The sequence below is a fragment of the Myodes glareolus genome, chromosome 7 (assembly GCF_982192425.1).
Source record: "Myodes glareolus chromosome 7, mMyoGla1.1, whole genome shotgun sequence".
NCBI classification, from domain to species: Eukaryota; Metazoa; Chordata; class Mammalia; order Rodentia; family Cricetidae; genus Myodes; species Myodes glareolus.
Genome location: NC_142032.1, coordinates 112,562,912 through 112,577,906, shown reverse-complemented (window position 1 = coordinate 112,577,906; position 14,995 = coordinate 112,562,912).

Genomic DNA, 14,995 nt, shown 5'->3' with positions numbered 1-14,995 from the left:
CTTTGAAAGTGCCTTAAGCTACTTACAAGCATTCAACAGAAATTCACATGCGTTTCACTGAAAGAGAAGCAGTCTGTTCCAACACTTCAATTCACTGTGCGAAGTGAATGGAGTGTTGCTTCACTTTCTAAATGCTGTCCTTTCAGAGAAAATCACTTTCCTTTGAAAGTGCCTTAAGTTACTTACAAGCATTCACAAAAAACTCATATCTGTTTCTCTGAAAGAGAAGTAGTCTGTACCAACACTTCAATTCACTGTGCGTTGTGAATGGAGTGTTGCTTCACTTTCTAAATGCTGTCCTTTCAGAGAAAATCCGTTTCCTTTGAAAGTGCCTTAAGCTACTTATAAGCATTCAACAGAAATTCACATGCGTTTCACTGAAAGAGAAGCAGTCTGTTCCAACACTTCAATTCACTGTGCGAAGTGAATGGAGTGTTGCTTCACTTTCTAAATGCTGTCCTTTCAGAGAAAATCACTTGCCTTTGAAAGTGCCTTAAGCCACTTACAAGCATTCAACAGAAATTCACATGCGTTTCACTGAAAGAGAAGCAGTCTGTTCCAACACTTCAATTCACTGTGCGAAGTGAATGGAGTGTTGCTTCACTTTCTAAATGCTGTCCTTTCAGAGAAAATCACTTTCCTTTGAAAGTGCCTTAAGCTACTTACAAGCATTCAACAGAAATTCACATGTATTTCACTGAAAGAGAAGTAGTCTGTTCCAACACTTCAATTCACTGTGCGTTGTGAATGGAGTGTTGCTTCACTTTCTAAATGCTGTCCTTTCAGAGAAAATCCGTTTCCTTTGAAAGTGCCTTAAGCTACTTACAAGCATTCAACAGAAATTCACATGCGTTTCTCTGAAAGAGAAGCAGTCTGTTCCAACACTTCAATTCACTATGTGAAGTGAATAAAGTGTTGCTTCACTTTCTAAATGCTTTCCTTTCAGAGAAAATCACTTTCCTTTGAAAGTGCCTTAATCTACTTACAAGCATTCAACAGAAATTCACATGCGTTTCACTGAAAGAGAAGCAGTCTGTTCCATCACTTCAATTCACTGTGCGAAGTGAATGGAGTGTTGCTTCACTTCCTAAATGCTGTCCTTTCAGAGAAAATCACTTTCCTTTGAAAGTGCCTTAAGCTACTTACAAGCATTCAACAGAAATTCACATGCGTTTCACTGAAAGAGAAGCAGTCTGTTCCAACACTTCAATTCACTGTGCGAAGTGAATGGAGTGTTGCTTCACTTTCTAAATGCTGTCCTTTCAGAGAAAATCACTTTCCTTTGAAAGTGCCTTAAGCTATTTACAAGCATTCACAAAAAACTCATATCTGTTTCTCTGAAAGAGAAGTAGTCTGTTCCAACACTTCAATTCACTGTGCGTTGTGAATGGAGTGTTGCTTCACTTTCTAAATGCTGTCCTTTCAGAGAAAATCACTTTCCTTTGATAGTGCCTTAAGCTACTTACAAGCATTCAACAGAAATTCACATGCGTTTCTCTGAAAGAGAAGCAGTCTGTTCCAACACTTCAATTCACTATGTGAAGTGAATGGAGTGTTGCTTCACTTTCTAAATGCTGTCCTTTCAGAGAAAATCACTTTCCTTTGAAAGTACCTTAAGCTACTCATAAGCATTCAACAGAAATACACATGCGTTTCTCTGAAAGAGAAACAGTCTGTTCCAACACTTCAATTCACTGTGCGAAGTGAATGGAGTGTTGCTTCACTTTCTAAATGCTGTCCTTTCAGAGAAAATCACTTTCCTTTGAAAGTGCCTTTAGCTACTCATAAGCATTCAACAGAAATACACATGCGTTTCTCTGAAAGAGAAGTAGTCTGTTCCAACACTTCAATTCACAGTGCGAAGTGAATGGACTGTTGCTTCACTTTCTAAATGCTGTCCTTTCAGAGAAAATCACTTTCCTTTGAAAGTGCCTTAAGCTACTTACAAGCATTCAACAGAAATTCACATGCATTTCACTGAAAGCGAAGCAGTCTGTTCCAACACTTCAATTCACTGTGCGAAGTGAATGGAGTGTTGCTTCACTTCCTAAATGCTGTCCTTTCAGAGAAAATCACTTTCCTTTGAAAGTGCCTTAAGCTACTTACAAGCATTCAACAGAAATTCACATGCATTTCACTGAAAGAGAAGCAGTCTGTTCCAACACTTCAATTCACTGTGCGAAGTGAATGGAGTGTTGCTTCACTTTCTAAATGCTGTCCTTTCAGAGAAAATCACTTTCCTTTGAAAGTGCCTTAAGCTACCTACAAGCATTCACAAAAAACTCATATCTGTTTCTCTGAAAGAGAAGCAGTCTGTTCCAACACTTCAATTCACTGTGCGTTGTGAATGGAGTGTTGCTTCACTTTCTAAATGCTGTCCTTTCAGAGAAAATCACTTTCCTTTGAACGTGCCTTAAGCTACTCATAAGCATTCAACAGAAATACACATGCGTTTCTCTGAAAGAGAAGCAGTCTGTTCCAACACTTCAATTCACAGTGCGAAGTGAATGGACTGTTGCTTCACTTTGTAAATGCTGTCCTTTCAGAGAAAATCACTTTCCTTTTAAAGTGCCTTAAGTTACTTACAAGCATTCAACAGAAATTCACATGCGTTTCACTGAAAGAGAAGCAGTCTGTTCCAACACTTCAATTCACTGTGCGAAGTGAATGGAGTGTTGCTTCACTTTCTAAATGCTGTCCTTTCAGAGAAAATCACTTTCCTTTGAAAGTGCCTTAAGCTACTTACAAGCATTCAACAGAAATTCACATGCGTTTCACTGAAAGAGAAGCAGTCTGTTCCAACACTTCAATTCACTGTGCGAAGTGAATGGAGTGTTGCTTCACTTTCTAAATGCTGTCCTTTCAGAGAAAATCACTTGCCTTTGAAAGTGCCTTAAGCTACTTGCAAGCATTCAACAGAAATTCACATGCATTTCACTGAAAGAGAAGCAGTCTGTTCCAACACTTCAATTCACTGTGCGAAGTGAATGGAGTGTTGCTTCACTTTCTCAATGCTTTCCTTTCAGAGAAAATCACTTTCCTTTGAAAGTGCCTTAAGCTACTTACAAGCATTCACAAAAAATTCATATATGTTTCTCTGAAAGAGAAGTAGTCTGTTCCAACACTTCAATTCACTGTGCGTGGTGAATGGAGTGTTGCTTCACTTTCTAAATGCTGTCGTTTCAGAGAAAATCACTTTCCTTTGAATGTTCCCTAAGCTACTCATAAGCATTCAACAGAAATTCACATGCGTTTCACTGAAAGAGAAGCAGTCTGTTCTAACACTTCAATTCACTGTGCGAAGTGAATGGAGTGTTGCTTCACTTTGTAAATGCTGTCCTTTCAGAGAAAATCACTTTCCTTTGAAAGTGCCTTAAGCTACTCATAAGCATTCAACAGAAATACACATGCGTTTCTCTGAAAGAGAAGCAGTCTGTTCCAACACTTCAATTCACAGTGCGAAGTGAATGGATTGTTGCTTCACTTTGTAAATGCTGTCCTTTCAGAGAAAATCACTTTCCTTTGAAAGTTCCTTAATCTACTTACAAGAATTCAACAGAAATTCACATGCGTTTCTCTGAAAGAGAAGCAGTCTGTTCCAACACTTCAATTCACTATGTGAAGTGAATGGAGTGTTGCTTCACTTTCTAAATGCTGTCCTTTCAGAGAAAATCACTTTCCTTTGAAAGTGCCTTAAGCTACTTACAAGCATTTAACAGAAATTCACATGCGTTTCTCTGAAAAAGAAGCAGTCTGTTCCAACACTTCAATTCACTGTGCGAAGTGAATGGAGTGTTGCTTCACTTTCTAAATGCTGTCCTTTCAGAGAAAATCACTTTCCTTTGAAAGTGCCTTAAGCTACTTACAAGCATTCAACAGAAATTCACATGCATTTCACTGAAAGAGAAGCAGTCTGTTCCAACACTTCAATTCACTGTGCGCAGTGAATGGAGTGTTGCTTCACTTTCTAAATGCTGTCCTTTCAGAGAAAATCACTTTCCTTTGAAAGTGCCTTAAGCTAATTACAAGCATTCACAAAAACTCATATATATTTCTCTGAAAGAGAAGTAGTCTGTTCCAACACTTCAATTCACTGTGCGTTGTGAATGGAGTGTTGCTTCACTTTCTAAATGCTGTCGTTTCAGAGAAAATCACTTTCCTTTGAATGTTCCCTAAGCTACTCATAAGCATTCAACAGAAATTCACATGCGTTTCACTGAAAGAGAAGCAGTCTGTTCTAACACTTCACTGTGCGAAGTGAATGGAGTGTTGCTTCACTTTGTAAATGCTGTCCTTTCAGAGAAAATCACTTTCCTTTGAAAGTGCCTTAAGCTACTCATAAGCATTCAACAGAAATACACATGCGTTTCTCTGAAAGAGAAGCAGTCTGTTCCAACACTTCAATTCACAGTGCGAAGTGAATGGATTGTTGCTTCACTTTGTAAATGCTGTCCTTTCAGAGAAAATCACTTTCCTTTGAAAGTTCCTTAATCTACTTACAAGAATTCAACAGAAATTCACATGCGTTTCTCTGAAAGAGAAGCAGTCTGTTCCAACACTTCAATTCACTATGTGAAGTGAATGGAGTGTTGCTTCACTTTCTAAATGCTGTCCTTTCAGAGAAAATCACTTTCCTTTGAAAGTGCCTTAAGCTACTCATAAGCATTCAACAGAAATACACATGCGTTTCTCTGAAAGAGAAACAGTCTGTTCCAACACTTCAATTCACTGTGCGAAGTGAATGGAGTGTTGCTTCACTTTCTAAATGCTGTCCTTTCAGAGAAAATCACTTTTCTTTGAAAGTGCCTTTAGCTACTCATAAGCATTCAACAGAAATACACATGCGTTTCTCTGAAAGAGAAGCAGTCTGTTCCAACACTTCAATTCACAGTGCGAAGTGAATGGACTGTTGCTTCAGTTTCTAAATGCTGTCCTTTCAGAGAAAATCACTTTCCTTTGAAAGTGCCTTAAGCTACTTACAAGCATTCAACAGAAATTCACATGCATTTCACTGAAAGCGAAGCAGTCTGTTCCAACACTTCAATTCACAGTGCGAAGTGAATGGAGTGTTGCTTCACTTCCTAAATGCTGTCCTTTCAGAGAAAATCACTTTCCTTTGAAAGTGCCTTAAGCTACTTACAAGCATTCAACAGAAATTCACATGCATTTCACTGAAAGAGAAGCAGTCTGTTCCAACACTTCAATTCACTGTGCGAAGTGAATGGAGTGTTGCTTCACTTTCTAAATGCTGTCCTTTCAGAGAAAATCACTTTCCTTTGAAAGTGCCTTAAGCTACTTACAAGCATTCAACAGAAATTCACATGCGTTTCACTGAAAGAGAAGCAGTCTGTTCCAACACTTCAATTCACTGTGCGCAGTGAATGGAGTGTTGCTTCACTTTCTAAATGCTGTCCTTTCAGAGAAAATCACTTTCCTTTGAAAGTGCCTTAAGCTAATTACAAGCATTCACAAAAACTCATATATATTTCTCTGAAAGAGAAGTAGTCTGTTCCAACACTTCAATTCACTGTGCGTTGTGAATGGAGTGTTGCTTCACTTTCTAAATGCTGTCGTTTCAGAGAAAATCACTTTCCTTTGAATGTTCCCTAAGCTACTCATAAGCATTCAACAGAAATTCACATGCGTTTCACTGAAAGAGAAGCAGTCTGTTCTAACACTTCACTGTGCGAAGTGAATGGAGTGTTGCTTCACTTTGTAAATGCTGTCCTTTCAGAGAAAATCACTTTCCTTTGAAAGTGCCTTAAGCTACTCATAAGCATTCAACAGAAATACACATGCGTTTCTCTGAAAGAGAAGCAGTCTGTTCCAACACTTCAATTCACAGTGCGAAGTGAATGGATTGTTGCTTCACTTTGTAAATGCTGTCCTTTCAGAGAAAATCACTTTCCTTTGAAAGTTCCTTAATCTACTTACAAGAATTCAACAGAAATTCACATGCGTTTCTCTGAAAGAGAAGCAGTCTGTTCCAACACTTCAATTCACTATGTGAAGTGAATGGAGTGTTGCTTCACTTTCTAAATGCTGTCCTTTCAGAGAAAATCACTTTCCTTTGAAAGTGCCTTAAGCTACTCATAAGCATTCAACAGAAATACACATGCGTTTCTCTGAAAGAGAAACAGTCTGTTCCAACACTTCAATTCACTGTGCGAAGTGAATGGAGTGTTGCTTCACTTTCTAAATGCTGTCCTTTCAGAGAAAATCACTTTTCTTTGAAAGTGCCTTTAGCTACTCATAAGCATTCAACAGAAATACACATGCGTTTCTCTGAAAGAGAAGCAGTCTGTTCCAACACTTCAATTCACAGTGCGAAGTGAATGGACTGTTGCTTCAGTTTCTAAATGCTGTCCTTTCAGAGAAAATCACTTTCCTTTGAAAGTGCCTTAAGCTACTTACAAGCATTCAACAGAAATTCACATGCATTTCACTGAAAGCGAAGCAGTCTGTTCCAACACTTCAATTCACAGTGCGAAGTGATTGGAGTGTTGCTTCACTTCCTAAATGCTGTCCTTTCAGAGAAAATCACTTTCCTTTGAAAGTGCCTTAAGCTACTTACAAGCATTCAACAGAAATTCACATGCATTTCACTGAAAGAGAAGCAGTCTGTTCCAACACTTCAATTCACTGTGCGAAGTGAATGGAGTGTTGCTTCACTTTCTAAATGCTGTCCTTTCAGAGAAAATCACTTTCCTTTGAAAGTGCCTTAAGCTACTTACAAGCATTCAACAGAAATTCACATGCGTTTCACTGAAAGAGAAGCAGTCTGTTCCAACACTTCAATTCACTGTGCGAAGTGAATGGAGTGTTGCTTCACTTTCTAAATGCTGTCCTTTCAGAGAAAATCACTTTCCTTTGAAAGTGCCTTAAGCTACTTGCAAGCATTCAACAGAAATTCACATGTATTTCACTGAAAGAGAAGCAGTCTGTTCCAACACTTCAATTCACTGTGCGAAGTGAATGGAGTGTTGCTTCACTTTCTCAATGCTTTCCTTTCAGAGAAAATCACTTTCCTTTGAAAGTGCCTTAAGCTACTTACAAGCATTCACAAAAAACTCATATATGTTTCTCTGAAAGAGAAGTAGTCTGTTCCAACACTTCAATTCACTGTGCGTTGTGAATGGAGTGTTGCTTCACTTTGTAAATGCTGTCCTTTCAGAGAAAATCACTTTCCTTTGAAAGTTCCTTAATCTACTTACAAGAATTCAACAGAAATTCACATGCGTTTCTCTGAAAGAGAAGCAGTCTGTTCCAACACTTCAATTCACTATGTGAAGTGAATGGAGTGTTGCTTCACTTTCTAAATGCTGTCCTTTCAGAGAAAATCACTTTCCTTTGAAAGTGCCTTAAGCTACTTACAAGCATTTAACAGAAATTCACGTGCGTTTCTCTGAAAAAGAAGCAGTCTGTTCCAACACTTCAATTCACTGTGCGTTGTGAATGGAGTGTTGCTTCACTTTCTAAATGCTGTCCTTTCAGAGAAAATCACTTTCCTTTGAAAGTGCCTTAAGCTACTTACAAGCATTCAACAGAAATTCACATGCATTTCACTGAAAGAGAAGCAGTCTGTTCCAACACTTCAATTCACTGTGCGAAGTGAATGGAGTGTTGCTTCACTTTCTAAATGCTGTCCTTTCAGAGAAAATCACTTTCCTTTGACAGTGCCTTAAGCTACTTACAAGCATTCACAAAAAACTCATATATGTTTCTCTGAAAGAGAAGTAGTCTGTTCCAACACTTCAATTCACTGTGCGTTGTGAATGGAGTGTTGCTTCACTTTCTAAATGCTGTCGTTTCAGAGAAAATCACTTTCCTTTGAATGTGCCCTAAGCTACTCATAAGCATTCAACAGAAATTCACATGCGTTTCACTGAAAGAGAAGCAGTCTGTTCTAACACTTCAATTCACTTTTCGAAGTGAATGGAGTGTTGCTTCACTTTGTAAATGCTGTCCTTTCAGAGAAAATCACTTTCCTTTGAAAGTGCCTTAAGCTACTCATAAGCATTCAACAGAAATACACATGCGTTTCTCTGAAAGAGAAGCAGTCTGTTCCAACACTTCAATTCACAGTGCGAAGTGAATGGATTGTTGCTTCACTTTGTAAATGCTGTCCTTTCAGAGAAAATCACTTTCCTTTGAAAGTTCCTTAATCTACTTACAAGAATTAAACAGAAATTCACATGCGTTTCTCTGAAAGAGAAGCAGTCTGTTCCAACACTTCAATTCACTATGTGAAGTGAATGGAGTGTTGCTTCACTTTCTAAATGCTGTCCTTTCAGAGAAAATCACTTTCCTTTGAAAGTGCCTTAAGCTACTTACAAGCATTCAACAGAAATTCACATGCATTTCACTGAAAGAGAAGCAGTCTGTTCCAACACTTCAATTCACTGTGCGCAGTGAATGGAGTGTTGCTTCACTTTCTAAATGCTGTCCTTTCAGAGAAAATCACTTTCCTTTGAAAGTGCCTTAAGCTACTTACAAGCATTCACAAAAACTCATATATGTTTCTCTGAAAGAGAAGTAGTCTGTTCCAACACTTCAATTCACTGTGCGTTGTGAATGGAGTGTTGCTTCACTTTCTAAATGCTGTCGTTTCAGAGAAAATCACTTTCCTTTGAATGTGCCCTAAGCTACTCATAAGCATTCAACAGAAATTCACATGCATTTCACTGAAAGAGAAGCAGTCTGTTCTAACACTTCAATTCACTGTGCGAAGTGAATGGAGTGTTGCTTCACTTTGTAAATGCTGTCCTTTCAGAGAAAATCACTTTCCTTTGAAAGTGCCTTAAGCTACTCATAAGCATTCAACAGAAATACACATGCGTTTCTCTGAAAGAGAAGCAGTCTGTTCCAACACTTCAATTCACAGTGCGAAGTGAATGGATTGTTGCTTCACTTTGTAAATGCTGTCCTTACAGAGAAAATCACTTTCCTTTGAAAGTTCATTTACTTACAAGAATTCAACAGAAATTCACATGCGTTTCTCTGAAAGAGAAGCAGTCTGTTCCAACACTTCAATTCACTATGTGAAGTGAATGGAGTGTTGCTTCACTTTCTAAATGCTGTCCTTTCAGAGAAAATCACTTTCCTTTGAAAGTGCCTTAAGCTACTCATAAGCATTCAACAGAAATACACATGCGTTTCTCTGAAAGAGAAACAGTCTGTTCCAACACTTCAATTCACTGTGCGAAGTGAATGGAGTATTGCTTCACTTTCTAAATGCTGTCCTTTCAGAGAAAATCTCTTTCCTTTGAAAGTGCCTTTAGCTATTCATAAGCATTCAACAGAAATACACATGCGTTTCTCTGAAAGAGAAGCAGTCTGTTCCAACACTTCAATTCACAGTGCGAAGTGAATGGACTGTTGCTTCAGTTTCTAAATGCTGTCCTTTCAGAGAAAATCACTTTCCTTTGAAAGTGCCTTAAGCTACTTACAAGCATTCAACAGAAATTCACATGCGTTTCACTGAAAGCGAAGCAGTCTGTTCCAACACTTCAATTCACAGTGCGAAGTGAATGGAGTGTTGCTTCACTTCCTAAATGCTGTCCTTTCAGAGAAAATCACTTTCCTTTGAAAGTGCCTTAAGCTACTTACAAGCATTCAACAGAAATTCACATGCATTTCACTGAAATAGAAGCAGTCTGTTCCAACACTTCAATTCACTGTGCGAAGTGAATGGAGTGTTGCATCACTTTCTAAATGCTGTCCTTTCAGAGAAAATCACTTTCCTTTGAAAGTGCCTTAAGCTACTTACAAGCATTCACAAAAAACTCATATCTGTTTCTCTGAAAGAGAAGTAGTCTGTTCCAACACTTCAATTCACTGTGCGTTGTGAATGGAGTGTTGCTTCACTTTCTAAATGCTGTCCTTTCAGAGAAAATCACTTTCCTTTGAACGTGCCTTAAGCTACTCATAAGCATTCAACAGAAATACACATGCGTTTCTCTGAAAGAGAAGCAGTCTGTTCCAACACTTCAATTCACAGTGCGAAGTGAATGGACTGTTGCTTCACTTTGTAAATGCTGTCCTTTCAGAGAAAATCACTTTCCTTTGAAAGTGCCTTGTTACTTACAAGCATTCAACAGAAATTCACATGCGTTTCACTGAAAGAGAAGCAGTCTGTTCCAACACTTCAATTCACTGTGCGAAGTGAATGGAGTGTTGCTTCACTTTCTAAATGCTGTCCTTTCAGAGAAAATCACTTTCCTTTGAAAGTGCCTTAAGCTACTTACAAGCATTCAACAGAAATTCACATGCGTTTCACTGAAAGAGAAGCAGTCTGTTCCAACACTTCAATTCACTGTGCGAAGTGAATGGAGTGTTGCTTCACTTTCTAAATGCTGTCCTTTCAGAGAAAATCACTTTCCTTTGAAAGTGCCTTAAGCTACTTACAAGCATTCACAAAAAACTCATATCTGTTTCTCTGAAAGAGAAGTAGTCTGTTCCAACACTTTAATTCACTGTGCGTTGTGAATGGAGTGTTGCTTCACTTTCTAAATGCTGTCCTTTCAGAGAAAATCACTTTCCTTTGAAAGTGCCTTAAGCTACTCATAAGCATTCAACAAAATACACATGCGTTTCTCTGAAACAGAAGCAGTCTGTTCCAACACTTCAATTCACAGTGCGAAGTGAATGGACTGTTGCTTCACTTTGCAAATGCTGTCCTTTCAGAGAAAATCACTTTCCTTTGAAAGTGCCTTAAGCTACTTACAAGCATTCAACAGAAATTCACATGCGTTTCACTGAAAGAGAAGCAGTCTGTTCCAACACTTCAATTCAATATGCGAAGTGAATGGAGTGTTGCTTCACTTTCTAAATGCTGTCCTTTCAGAGAAAATCACTTTCCTTTGAAAGTGCCTTAAGCTACTTACAAGCATTCACAAAAAACTCATATCTGTTTCTCTGAAAGAGAAGTAGTCTGTTCCAACACTTCAATTCACTGTGCGTTGTGAATGGAGTGTTGCTTCACTTTCTAAATGCTGTCCTTTCAGAGAAAATCAGTTTCCTTTGAAAGTGCCTTAAGCTACTTACAAGCATTCAACAGAAATTCACATGCGTTTCTCTGAAAGAGAAGCAGTCTGTTCCAACACTTCAATTCACTATGTGAAGTGAATAAAGTGTTGCTTCACTTTCTAAATGCTGTCCTTTCAGAGATAATCACTTTCCTTTGAAAGTGTCTGAAGCTACTTACAAGCATTCAACAGAAATTCACATGCGTTTCACTGAAAGAGAAGCAGTCTGTTCCAACACTTCAATTCACTGTGCGAAGTGAATGGAGTGTTGCTTCACTTTCTAAATGCTGTCCTTTCAGAGAAAATCACTTTCCTTTGAAAGTGCCTTAAGCTACTTACAAGCATTCAACAGAAATTCACATGCATTTCACTGAAAGAGAAGCAGTCTGTTCCAACACTTCAATTCACTGTGCGAAGTGAATGGAGTGTTCCTTCACTTTCTAAATGCTGTCCTTTCAGAGAAAAACACTTTCCTTTGAAAGTGCCTTAAGCTACTTACAAGCATTCAACAGAAATTCACATGCATTTCACTGAAAGAGAAGCAGTCTGTTCCAACACTTCAATTCACTGTGCGCAGTGAATGGAGTGTTGCTTCACTTTCTAAATGCTGTCCTTTCAGAGAAAATCACTTTCCTTTGAAAGTGCCTTAAGCTACTTACAAGCATTCACAAAAAACTCATATATGTTTCTCTGAAAGAGAAGTAGTCTGTTCCAACACTTCAATTCACTGTGCGTTGTGAATGGAGTGTTGCTTCACTTTCTAAATGCTGTCCTTTCAGAGAAAATCACTTTCCTTTGAAAGTGCCTTAAGCTACTTACAAGCATTCACAAAAAACTCATATCTGTTTCTCTGAAAGAGAAGTAGTCTCTTCCAACACTTCAATTCACTGTGCGTTGTGAATGGAGTGTTGCTTCACTTTCTAAATGCTGTCCTTTCAGAGAAAATCACTTTCCTTTGAAAGTGCCTTAAGCTACTCATAAGCATTCAACAGAAATACACATGCGTTTCTCTGAAAGAGAAGCAGTCTGTTCCAACACTTCAATTCACTGTGCAAAGTGAATGGAGTGTTGCTTCACTTTCTAAATGCTGTCCTTTCAGAGAAAATCACTTTCCTTTGAAAGTGCCTTAAGCTACTTGCAAGCATTCAAAAGAAATTCACATGCATTTCACTGAAAGAGAAGCAGTCTGTTCCAACACTTCAATTCACTGTGCGAAGTGAATGGAGTGTTGCTTCACTTTCTCAATGCTTTCCTTTCAGAGAAAATCACTTTCCTTTGAAAGTGCCTTAAGCTACTTACAAGCATTCACAAAAAACTCATATATGTTTCTCTGAAAGAGAAGTAGTCTGTTCCAACACTTCAATTCACTGTGCGTTGTGAATGGAGTGTTGCTTCACTTTCTAAATGCTGTCGTTTCAGAGAAAATCACTTTCCTTTGAATGTGCCCTTAGCTACTCGTAAGCATTCAACAGAAATTCACATGCGTTTCACTGAAAGAGAAGCAGTCTGTTCTAACACTTCAATTCACTGTGCGAAGTGAATGGAGTGTTGCTTCACTTTCTAAATGCTGTCCTTTCAGAGAAAATCACTTTCCTTTGAAAGTGCCTTAAGCTACTCATAAGCATTCAACAGAAATACACATGCGTTTCTCTGAAAGAGAAGCAGTCTGTTCTAACACTTCAATTCACAGTGCGAAGTGAATGGATTGTTGCTTCACTTTGTAAATGCTGTCCTTTCAGAGAAAATCACTTTCCTTTGAAAGTTCCTTAATCTACTTACAAGAATTCAACAGAAATTCACATGCGTTTCTCTGAAAGAGAAGCAGTCTGTTCCAACACTTCAATTCACTATGTGAAGTGAATGGAGTGTTGCTTCACTTTCTAAATGCTGTCCTTTCAGAGAAAATCACTTTCCTTTGAAAGTGCCTTAAGCTACTTACAAGCATTTAACAGAAATTCACATGCGTTTCTCTGAAAAAGAAGCAGTCTGTTCCAACACTTCAATTCACTGTGCGAAGTGAATGGAGTGTTGCTTCACTTTCTAAATGCTGTCCTTTCAGAGAAAATCACTTTCCTTTGAAAGTGCCTTAAGCTACTTACAAGCATTCAACAGAAATTCACATGCATTTCACTGAAAGAGAAGCAGTCTGTTCCAACACTTCAATTCACTGTGCGAAGTGAATGGAGTGTTGCTTTACTTTCTAAATGCTGTCCTTTCAGAGAAAATCACTTTCCTTTGAAAGTGCCTTAAGCTACTTACAAGCATTCAACAGAAATTCACATGCATTTCACTGAAAGAGAAGCAGTCTGTTCCAACACTTCAATTCACTGTGCGCAGTGAATGGAGTGTTGCTTCACTTTCTAAATGCTGTCCTTTCAGAGAAAATCACTTTCCTTTGAAAGTGCCTTAAGCTACTTACAAGCATTCACAAAAAACTCATATATGTTTCTCTGAAAGAGAAGTAGTCTGTTCCAACACTTCAATTCACTGTGCGTTGTGAATGGAGTGTTGCTTCACTTTCTAAATGCTGTCCTTTCAGAGAAAATCACTTTCCTTTGAAAGTGCCTTAAGCTACTTACAAGCATTCAACAGAAATTCACATGCATTTCACTGAAAGAGAAGCAGTCTGTTCCAACACTTCAATTCACTGTGCGCAGTGAATGGAGTGTTGCTTCACTTTCTAAATGCTGTCCTTTCAGAGAAAATCACTTTCCTTTGAAAGTGCCTTAAGCTACTTACAAGCATTCACAAAAAACTCATATATGTTTCTCTGAAAGAGAAGTAGTCTGTTCCAACACTTCAATTCACTGTGCGTTGTGAATGGAGTGTTGCTTCACTTTCTAAATGCTGTCCTTTCAGAGAAAAGCACTTTCCTTTGAAAGTGCCTTAAGCTACTTACAAGCATTCACAAAAAACTCATATCTGTTTCTCTGAAAGAGAAGTAGTCTCTTCCAACACTTCAATTCACTGTGCGTTGTGAATGGAGTGTTGCTTCACTTTCTAAATGCTGTCCTTTCAGAGAAAATCACTTTCCTTTGAAAGTGCCTTAAGCTACTCATAAGCATTCAACAGAAATACACATGCATTTCTCTGAAAGAGAAGCAGTCTGTTCCAACACTTCAATTCAGAGTGCGAAGTGAATGGACTGTTGCTTCACTTTCTAAATGCTGTCCTTTCAGAGAAAATCACTTTCCTGTGAAAGTGCCTTAAGCTACTTGCAAGCATTCAACAGAAATTCACATGCATTTCACTGAAAGAGAAGCAGTCTGTTCCAACACTTCAATTCACTGTGCGAAGTAAATGGAGTGTTACTTCACTTCCTAAATGCTGTCCTTTCAGAGAAAATCACTTTCCTTTGAAAGTGCCTTAAGCTACTTACAAGCATTCAACAGAAATTCACATGCGTTACACTGAAAGAGAAGCAGTCTGTTCCAACACTTCAATTCACTGTGCGAAGTGAATGGAGTGTTGCTTCACTTTCTAAATGCTGTCCTTTCAGAGAAAATCACTTTCCTTTGAAAGTGCCTTAAGCTACTTACAAGCATTCACAAAAAACTCATATCTGTTTCTCTGAAAGAGAAGTAGTCTGTTCCAACACTTCAATTCACTGTGCGTTGTGAATGGAGTGTTGCTTCACTTTCTAAATGCTGTCCTTTCAGAGAAAATCACTTTCCTTTGAACGTGCCTTAAGCTACTCATAAGCATTCAACAGAAATACACATGCGTTTCTCTGAAAGAGAAGCAGTCTGTTCCAAAACGTCAATTCACAGTGCGAAGTGAATGGACTGTTGCTTTACTTTGTAAATGCTGTCCTTTCAGAGAAAATCACTTTCCTTTGAAAGTGCCTTAAGCTACTTACAAGCATTCAACAGAAATTCACATGCGTTTCACTGAAAGAGAAGCAGTCTGTTCCAACACTTCAATTCAATGTGCGAAGTGAATGGAGTGTTGCTTCACTTTCTAAATGC